The sequence below is a fragment of the Palaemon carinicauda genome, chromosome 10, assembly GCF_036898095.1.
Source record: "Palaemon carinicauda isolate YSFRI2023 chromosome 10, ASM3689809v2, whole genome shotgun sequence".
In the NCBI taxonomy this organism is placed as follows: Eukaryota; Metazoa; Arthropoda; class Malacostraca; order Decapoda; family Palaemonidae; genus Palaemon; species Palaemon carinicauda.
Window position 1 is genome coordinate 86,861,910 of NC_090734.1, and position 10,000 is coordinate 86,871,909.

The following is a 10,000-nucleotide window of genomic DNA, read 5'->3' on the forward strand; positions in this document are numbered from 1 at the left end:
CTGTAATAAAATTCTAACCTACATTCGCCTAACAAAGGAACATAGCCTAGTTTATCCCTTCCGTTCTCCAGAATTAACTTTAAGTAATTTATAGGCAACAAATGGGGCGACAGTACACCTTTAGTTGCTAACGTGATAGCTTCTGCATAATCCTTGGATTTCTCAATGAAATGAGCAATTCTGTTATGTATGTGATCTATCTTTGAATCATAACACGTTAACGTTGCCAACAAATCCTGTACTTCCATAATCTGAATATCATTTGAATGTTCATTTACTAAATCCATAATTTGATTGTTTGAAGCTAACTGATTCCTTAGTTCTGACATAATCAATTCATCTTCATGAGTCAAGAACTCAATTTTCTTATTTTGATTACTAATTTTAAGACGATTGGAAATTCCTAAACCTAAACTTGCAACAGACCCAAAGATGTTTAATGCAGCATAAATAAACGGATTTCGTCTTTCTTTATGTTCGTGTCCTACAGTCCACATCAAAAGGTCATAAGCCAAAGATCCTGTCTCGTAAGTCTTATTTTTCAAGTCATCAGATAGCATCTCTGCAACTTTTAATGTTGATCCAAGCAAACTCTCTGTAATCAAATGAAAATGTCTTCTATGCAAATCATCCAATGAGGCAGAAAACCTTTAAATGGCCGTTCTTAAGCTAGTGACATCATTCTCTTGAAAAAAAAATTGCTTGCATATTCACTTCTACAACTACGTTGGTTGATGTAATAAAAATGTCTTCTTGTCTTTCAACTATAGTGCCATATTTAAAATTTATACTTTTAGTTTTAGAGCAAATCCCACACGAGAAAAATGACTGAGCGAACAATATCACTCCCAACAACAAAAAATTCATCTTGGAAACCTGTAACGAGAAAAATATATGTAATTACTCCTGTATTAAGAAGAAAACTTTTAATCACATAAAATAAAAAAAATTTCCCTCACTTCTTTCCCTCTCTTTCTTTTTACTTTTTAATTTTTTATGTGAGCCAATGGTACTATTCTCTCATCCGTGGGTTGGGATACGTTTTGAACTCTAAACCTATTGGCCATTAATGTTTCCATAATGTTAAATGGGCCTTCAAACTTAGGTGTTAGTTTATAATTGAGTCCTTTGCGCACATTGATTTGAATATACACGTTATCACCCACGGTATATGTTTTAGTTGGTTTCGCTGTTTTATCATGATTCCTTTTCATTATGATTTGTGATTCTTCTAAATTCTTTCGAAGGATATCATATCGACTTATACTTGCATTTATACATTCTTTTAAAGGATTTGATAGATTAGTTGTAGGCGTTAATGCATGGAAAGGCGTTCTAACTGGGGTACCATACAATGCTTCATGCGGTGACATTTTAATTGATATATGATATGAATGATTCAGAGTACTCAGTGCCGCCGGTATTGCAATATCCCAGTTGGGGTCTGATCCACCTAGTGTTACCCTCAATATATTTAAAATTTTCCTATTTGCTCTTTCCACTAGCCCATTCGACTCTGGGTGATATATCATGGTATTTATTTTCTTTATGCTAAGGAATTCACACAATGAGGTAAGAAAGTAATTATTAAATTCACCACCCGAGTCTGAGATTATCATGTGTGGAATTCCATTTTTACAAATGTAACACTCGTAAAACTTCCTAGCCCATTCAATCGCAGTTTTAGTTTTAAGCGCTATTAGTTCTGTATATCGAGTTAAAGCATCTATAATTACTAAGAGGTGCTTATTTCCTCTGTCTGACTCGTAAAATCCTGTTAATAAATCTAAATGTATTCTTTCAAAGGGTTGATTGGGCACAGGATAAGCTCCTAGGCTGACAGGTGTTTTCGTATGCCCTTTGTTTTCCTGACATGTGCGACAATTAGCTATGTGTCTTTTTATATCTGTAAGCATCGTATGCCAATAAAACAATGATTTGGCTTTCTGTGACATTAATGAGAACCCCGGGTATCCATGTAATGGATTTGAATGCAACCAATTCAGGACAGTGGAAATAAGTGAGATTGGTACTACTACCTGGTCGTTAGTTACATGTGATGTATTGCGGGTTTTCCTTGTCACAGTCCTACACAGAATATTATCTTTGATTATATAATTCTGCTGCTTATACTTTATATATTCCTTTTCCTTATGATTGCCTTTTAAAGCATTTATAATTGTTTCTATTTTCTGATCTTTTCTTTGCTCAGTCTGTAACAATTCAGCGCTCTAGTCTAAAAATCTTCTTGTTCAGATATCGTTTTAACAATAGGCATGGATGTTGATATATCTATTAATTCAGCTAAAGGCTCCGTACAAGATGACACGGGGTTGCGTGATAATGCATCAGCAATGATATTTGCTTTCCCAGGTAAATACCCGATTCTTGCGCTAAAATCTTGAATGATCAAAAGCCACCGAGTTCGTTTAGGGCTGTGGTTGAAGCCTTTAAAGAACTCTGTTAGTGGTTTATGGTCAGTAAGAACCTTAACGGGATAACCGTAAATTATGAACTTAAAATGCACTAGTGATTTAACAATAGCTAGCCCTTCCTTGTCTATTACTGCATACTTACTTTCGGAAGTTCTCAATTTTCGAGATTAGAAAGATATCGGGAAAAATTGTTTATCATATTGCTGAAGCAATACCCCTCCTACTCCTAAGTCTGAGGCGTCTGTTGCAATGAAGAATTCCTTACTGAAGTAGGAAATTTTAAGATAGGAGAACTACACAGTTCATCTTTCAAGGTATTATACGCCTGTTGATGTTGCTCAGACCATATGAAATCTACGCCCTTCTTCGTAAGATCAGTTAAAGGAGCGGCTATTATTGAATAGTTGCGTATAAAACCATGAAAACCAAATATATTAATTATGTTTAGAAAAACTCACACTTACTAATCTTTACCCTTAAGTTATGTTGTCTTAATCTCTGTAGTACTAGTTCTAACTTACGTAGATGTTCTTCTAAGGTGTTGGAAAAGATTATAAGATCATCCATATAGGCATGCAATATATCCCCTAATAAGTCTCCAAACACTATGTTAATCATTCTTGTAAATGTTATAGGAGCACAACGTAAACCAAAAGGCATCCGTAAAAATTCATAATGTCCCCTGGCTGTGCTGAAGGCTGTGTATGGGATACTATCTTCTAATGATATCTGGTGAAAGCGTTTAAGTAAGTCCAAACTGGTAAAATATTTATTCTGACCTAACAAAGACAAAATATCGTCAGTACATGGCACTGGGAATCGATCAGGGATCGTCTCCTCGTTTAGACGACGGAAGTTGACACAGATACGCCATGTTCGATCTTTTTTCAGTACAACTATTAAAGGAAAATTATAAGGGCTGTTTGATTTCCTAATGACTTTTACCTACTTCATCATTTATTTCATTCTGGAATTTCATAGGGAGTCTGTATGAGGGTATATAGATAATTTTCTGCTTGTCCATTAACCTTATTTGATGCTCGATCACATCTGTTTTTCCTAAGGATCCATCCGTAGTGGAAAACACATCATGATATTTAGTTAAAAGTCCAAAAATTTTTTGCTGAATTTCTTCGTCTAGAATGTCTTTATTGATTTTATTTTTAATAGATCGCAAAAGGGATTCATCCGCAACTGATCGAGAGTGATTGATTTCAGCAACGGTAAGAATACGACGTTTATAAACTTCTACATCCAAGATATGTTGATTTTTTTGAATTAATAAAGTGTTATTTAAATGATTAAAGACTTCAATATTACATTGTTGATGTGAGCCTTCTGTATAATTAGCTTGTGTGACAGACAATCCGTTAGTTTTCAAAGTGTCGGAAAGGATTAATATTTCAGATCCCGGTAATGTTTTCTTTATTTGCACTATTAAATTCGAAGGTAGGTTTGGTTCGATAGATTGTGTGCAAGATGATATTACGGGCGAACGAGAATTCTGCTGGGTCGCGTATATTATTTCTTTATTAGTGAGACAAGTTATTGGTTCTTCAACGTACGTTACGGTTACATTTGTCGTCTCCTTTTTATCCAAAACTGATTTTAAGGTATTAGAAGACTTATAGAATTTCCCTTTGATATACACGCTGTGCTTGGCAGGGGCTAAGATAATGTTTTGATTTCCCATAGATGGGTATCCTATAATTATAGCTGGATACATATTAATGTTTTTCACAACAACAAATGTATCGGAAAACGTGCGTTTACCGACTTTGAACTGAACATGAGTTATGCCTATGACATTTAATTCATTATTTCCTATACCCGAGAGTCAAATTCCGGATTTTTCAATCGGAAAGTTCGGAAATAACAAATGATGTCCCTTCAAATCCATGATAATACGTGGACTACCAGAGTCAAAAAATAACGTAAAGGATTTGTGTTCTAAATTTACAGCACATAAGGTTGGTCGTAACTCATTTTGGCTTATTATTGTATGAATTCGTTGCAAATCTACGGGAGCATGCACTGTTTTACTTAATTCAGCTGTGTGTTTCATAGGAAAATCTATTGTCTCGCAATTATGTGATAAAACATTAAATTGATTATTCAATACTATTGATGTTGACATGAATGACCATGACCCAACATCACTCTCTTCCCCTCTGGAGTTAACTGTGGTATTCAATTTGCTCTGCACAATCTGAAAATTAGTCTGACCTTGCGAGGTCTGGTTTGACGACCCAGGATCAGCGTTATTCGAAGAACTGTTTGTTTGTTTTGGATTCTGAACTACATTGATATTTGGCTGTTTCTTCTTATTGAAATGAGGATTTTTCTTTTTATTTCCATATGGAACTGACTGTGGAATTGACTGTGTATTTCTGGGATTCTGTTGTGTCTTACGCGAGTAACATTGACTGTATGAATGAGTTGCACTGTTATGAATCAAGCAGAATTTCGGTCTGCAGTCCGCGCTTAAGTGACCTTGACATTTGCAATTATAACACGTCATTCCCGCTACTTGACTACTAACTACGTCCACTGTTTGTGGCTTTGTTTCATTCTTTGCAAAATCTTGAGTTAACATGGGATCGAGATCTGGACACTTGGACATGTGTTTCTTTATCTGTTTTTATACATCCAATTCCGTACTTGCAGGCGTTAACTTCTTATCAAAACACCGCACTAAAGCTTCAGGCAACATAAGTGTCATGCAAGTTAAATACATTAATCGTTAAAAATCTTTCACGGAGATGTTATCCCTAGTAACCCAAGTGGAATTACCTAAAATGTCCTGATATTCATTAAGCCTACCAGCTCTGAGAGCTGCTCTCTCAATAACATTAAGCCGATTCATAGTGGCTTGATTAAGTGTATTTCGTAACTTTAATACTACATCCAAGGCTTCCTCACCCCCATAGACCGCGCGTAACCTAACTTTGAAATCATCCTAGGTAACTGCTTCTTGAAATGAAACACCTCTTAAATACGCACTCGCACCCCCCTTAGAAAAATCTATAAAACTTTTAGCTTCTTGTAATTGTACAAAAGGGTCTACGATTTGTTTGGCTTTTAAATGGGCATCGACTGATGAAATCCATGACTCCATATTTTGTGGCAAGAACCCATTGACTCGACCCTGAAAAGGAAGGATTGCTGACCTGGCATTTACAAGCGTCACAATTGGAGGAGGATTAGTCTGGCCTACGCCACTAGGTCCAGGGGTAGGGCTCACAAGGGGAGTCATGACTGCTGTATTTCTTTTTCTATCTCTTCGACCCCTTGCAATTCTATCAAAATATCTATATGAATACAGACGTCCACTGCGTAAACGCATATGTATAATAAAATTCCCCAAACAATGTTACTAATCCCAAAACATTTCCCGAGAATTTCTGAAAGAAAAAGGAATTAGCACAAAGAGAGAAAAAATTCTAGATGAGAATTCGGAGTTGAACACAGTTTCCTTGATTGAAAGGAAATAAAAGAATAGCAAATCACTCACCCCAGTAATAATCGACTAACGACTCGTGATAACTACACCTCACTGCCTAAACTGGAATGAATTCAAAAATTTGTACTTAGCTTATATATGGTTCTGTGTGATGTCGACACATCCTCTCTCTCTCTCTTGATGTTTTGTTAGCAATGTATCGTTCGAGTTTCTGTTGAATGTAGTGCTTCCTGGATATGTTTTGTAAACGTTGAACGTCAGTCCTTAGGTTTCCTAGGATGTTGATTGAAGATCCAGTTCATCGGTTTGTATTCATAGCATTCATTAAATGTTAAATATTTCGATGGACTATATTACTTAGTCAAAATTGTAGATACATGTAGATAACGTTGAGTTCTTGAAGATCTTTCTCTGGTTTTACAGCTTTTATTTTTAAGTCTTAAAGATCTTTCTCTAATTCTTAGAGTTTAATTTTATAGTTACTTGAAGATCTTTCTCTGATTCGTAGAGTTTAACTGCTGCCACTATTTATAAGTGTGCTACTTTTATAAGCACACATTGAGTATGTGTTGTTTAAGATGTGTAAAGCTGGATAACGAAGTACATCTTATTAGCTTTAAAAGTATTTATTATCTAAAAACAACAGAGTTAAACATCTCCATCATAGGAGGGAGCTGGTTTGGTCGGATGACCAATAGATGTGAACTGATTAAATTATCGATATCACAGAGATCGTATGCTTAGTTTATGTAGCAATTTTAACATTGGTGTTGACATTTAAGAAAAATGTTACATTACTGAGGCTGCATTTTGCATCCTGTTTATGATTTTAGTGACTTCAGCAAATCCCACGGCTAGCATCTTCATCCAAAATGACATATTACGTCATGTGTTTTAAACATGTAATAACAATAATTTCATTTATTACATATATATATATATATATATATATATATATATATATATATATATATATATATATATATATATATATATATATATATATATATATATATATATATATATTATATTTATATACTTTATATTATTATTTTTACTAGCTAAGCTACAAACTAAGTTAGATGAGCAAGTTGCTATAAGCGCAAGGACACCAACTGGAAAAAATAGACCTGTAACCCTCCCCCCCCAAAAAAAATAAAATAAAAAAGGTAATACGGAAATAAATAATAGATAAAATTATTTTTTAACAATTAACATAGAATATCTTAGGAATATTAACAATATTGAAACAGATATTTCATATATAAATTATAAAAATACTTTTATCAGACTATTCAACATGATAATATTTTCTGCAAGTTCTATTTTTTCAAGTTCTTCTGATTCAACTATCTGATTATGAAGATCAATCCACAACTTAGTCGAATTTAGAATAAAACTTCTAGAGTACGGTTTAGTTTTGAGGCTCATTATGGAGAAGGCCTGACTAATTGAAATAATTGTATGCCTAGTTACCATCAGGATGGAACTGTCCGGTAAGATCTGAATGTGAAGGATAGGCATACTCATAAAAATAATCCTATGCAACTTGCATAATGAGCTTATTAAACGACGGTGAAAGATCAGGAATAGGAAATTTAATAGACCGTAAAATCCTGAGAATCAATTGCTGAACACCAGTCAGGAGAACAATACTCGAAACAAGGTACTATGAAAGAATTAAAAGACTTCTTCAGAATAGATTGATCACTGAAGAGCTTAAAATACTTCTCAGTAAGCCCATTTTTGGAGTAATTGATGAAGACACAAACCTAATATGTTTCTCAAAAGTATATTTGCAGTCGAGAATCACACCTGAAATTTTCAGTCACACAAAGTTAAAGAAACATTTTCAATTCTGAGATCCGGATGTCGAGGAGCCACTGTTCTTGACCTACTTACATTCATACTTTTAGTTTTGTTAGGATTCAACTTCATACCCAATAATTTGCACCATGCATTAATTATAGCTAGATCTCTATAAAAGGATTCAGAAACACCAGATCTACATTTTGGACATAAAATTGATGCAAAGAGATTATCATCATCTACATATGCAAAAATCTTGGTTAAAAGCCCAAACCAAATGTCACGTGTATATAATATGAACTGTATTGGATCAAGAACACTACCAGAGGAACACCAAATATCACATTCCTATACTCACTATGGTGCCCATCAACAACAACTCTTTGTAATCTATTACTTAAATATTCAATAATGAGGCTAAGAAACGATCCACTCATTCCCAACTGTTTGAGATTGAAATACAACTGCCTCATGATTAACACGGTTAACGGCAGCAATGAAATCAGGGCCACTCAGGGGATTACTGTACAACATCGGATATTGTAAGAAGGGCATCACATTTACCAAGGCCTTTACAAAAAAACAAATTGTGAACTATTGAACACCCACGCACACACATATATACATTATATGATATATATATATATATATATATATATATATATATATATATATATATATATATATATATATATATATATATATATATATATATATATATATATATATATATATATATATATACACACACACACAAACATATATATATATATATATATATATATATATATATATATATATATATATATATATATATATATATGCGTATATGTATCATTAAGTAAATTTTAGGCCATTCCCTCCTAATGCTTTTCCCCTTTCAGCCTCTTTTAGTGTTTTCTTTATTCTTGCTGTTATATTAGGTACTGGTTCAGGTGTTGAAATCTGTTTATTATATTACTATTGTATAGTATTGCATAGAAATGCCGTGAAATCTTTATGACTTAATCTGCTTTATTAATAATACTTACGTCTTATTCTTCTATTCGAACATATTATTTTGGTTCCCTATTCCAAGTGTTCTTTCCATTTATCTGATGGGTCGTCCTTTCATTAACTTTTCCTTAATTTTGATCTGATCGAGCTTAAAAATTCCTTTATAGGCTATATATATATATATATATATATATATATATATATATATATATATATATATATATATATATATATATATATATATATATATATATATATATATATATATATATATATATATATATATATATATATACTTCTGCTATTTATAATTCATCTCTCTGGGATATTAACGTCATTTCCAATATTTTCATTATTAGGATTTTTGTCTTTTCTGATATTTCTGTTTGATCTTGTTTATGAGCTTTTCCACTTATATCCTTTGCTCAATCCAATACAAATTTCAGTAAATTGCGGTTTATTTCTTCTCTACTTGCTTCCATTTAGGTATATAACGAAATAAATAACTTGTACATATAAAGTCACCAGACTTTAATTATTTTCTTTTTAGGTGAAAATACGAACGCACTCAAAATTTGATTATGCAAGCGCGAAAACTATGTCCGTAAGAATATCAGCCTGTAGTTAGTGACATTGCCAATAATTATTCTGATGTAATTGCAATTGGAGATGAGCCACCCAGGAGGATTGATCGATTTCCCTTTAGCATTGAAACTGGACAGGCGGAGCTTATCAGGTCAAGACCTTAGAAAGGTACCCATTCATTTCCAGGTAGAGATAGAAAGAGAAATTGATAAATTAAGGGAACAAGGGATAATCAAGGAGAGCGAATCCCCCTGGGCTTCTCCAATTGTAGCTGTTAGTAAAAAGGATGGCTCGGTAAGATTGTGTGTTGATTATAGCAAATTGAATGCAGTCACTAAGGATAATGCATTTCCATTGCCCTCGATCGAAGAATTACTTGTGAAAGTACAGGATAGGAAATATTTTACAACTGTTAGTTTGAAATCTGGATACTATCAAATACCCATTCAGGAAGACTGTAAATGTAAAACGGCATTTATAGCTAACGATCAATTATTTCAGTTTAGTTTTCTTCCTTTCGGTGTTAGAAAATTTAATTTTTCTAGAGTAATGATGGTGGTTTTGTCGCCCTTAATTGGTCATAATGTTCTAGTTTATTTAGACAATATCATAATTACAGGGTAAACGGCCGAGGAACATAATAGTAATATTTGTAAAGTTTTAGGAGCATTGCAACGTAATGGTATGAAAATAAATTTGTCAAAGTGCAAAT